Source organism: Fukomys damarensis, unplaced genomic scaffold (genome assembly GCF_012274545.1).
Source record: "Fukomys damarensis isolate Sample0158 unplaced genomic scaffold, DMR_v1.0_HiC HiC_scaffold_19, whole genome shotgun sequence".
Lineage (NCBI taxonomy): Eukaryota > Metazoa > Chordata > Mammalia > Rodentia > Bathyergidae > Fukomys > Fukomys damarensis.
Genome location: NW_022900931.1, coordinates 37,497,708 through 37,498,785, shown reverse-complemented (window position 1 = coordinate 37,498,785; position 1,078 = coordinate 37,497,708). Strand labels below are relative to the sequence as shown.

At 36.2% G+C, this 1,078-nt stretch overlaps 1 long non-coding RNA gene across 1 annotated transcript in view; it reads right to left on the bottom strand.

Annotated features, from left to right (window-relative positions):
* Positions 1-521: 521 nt before the first annotated feature.
* The window catches only part of LOC104849226, a 65,202-nt gene continuing 64,645 nt past the window's right edge, over positions 522-1,078 (bottom strand). Inside the window, exon 4 of the long non-coding RNA XR_002024763.1 lies at positions 522-539. This is a non-coding gene — a long non-coding RNA (uncharacterized LOC104849226). The remainder of the gene's footprint in view (positions 540-1,078) is intronic.

Genomic DNA, 1,078 nt, shown 5'->3' with positions numbered 1-1,078 from the left:
GATGTTAAGATTTTTCAAATATTTTTTCTGTATCTAGGAGATATTAGCTTTATTGTTCTTCATGATGTTGCTAAGGAGAATTACATTACATTTTTGTGTTGTTTTTAATTTTTTATTGGTATATGTTTGCAGTACACAATAAACATCCATTGTGGGGAGTTGGAGTTGGTACCTTATGTCTTGAATGTTGAGCTAGACTTTTATTCTCTGGATAAACCCTATTTGGAAAAAATGTATCTTCTTTTATATTTTACTGAATTTCCTTTGCTAAGATTCTTCTGAATATTTTTTCTGATCGTCTAGAGAGCATTATACTGTTGTAGTTGGACACAAAATTTTTCTTTTCCAGCCCCTTTCACCGTTATTTAAATCCTTGCGATTTTCTCTGGTCAATGGGATGTGTGTTATTTTCAGATTGAAGCTTGTTCTGGTCTCCCACTCCTTGCCAAGTGATTGTGTTCATGTTCTGGGGTCGCAGCGTGGAAACAGAGCCAATCCTTGAGTCACTGCTTTGAAGGAAGCTTCCCCAGAGGCACACTCTAGGAGAATGGAAAGAAACTTGGTTTCTTTGAAGTTAATTTTGTAATACAGTTTAGATCAGACTATTGCATCTAAGCAAATATATAAGATTTGGTGGATACCTGGGTTGGAAAGGTTCCTCTACAGAGCATGTGCTCGAGATTTAATTCTCAGTGCAGTGCTATGAAGAGGGGCACCTGTAGAGATGTAATCAGGCCAACGTAGCTCTGTATTCACTAGTGGATTAATTCAGGGACTGGACAGATTTGTATCATAAAAAATGAGTTCCTTACAAAAGGATGAATTCAACAGCCTTTATCTGTTTCTGTCACTCTCTTTTGCCCTTTCATCTTCCACCAATGGAAGTGACAAGGCCCTCATTAAGTGGTCCAGTATACATCTGTGATCCCAGCATTCTGGGAAGCTGAGGCAGGAAAATCACAAGTCAGAACCCAGTCTGGGCAATTCAGCAATCTAGTGAGAATCTTAATCAATTTTTTTTTTTTTTTTTTTTTTTTTTTTTTTTTTGGGGGTTTTTTTTAATTTTTTTTTTTTTTTT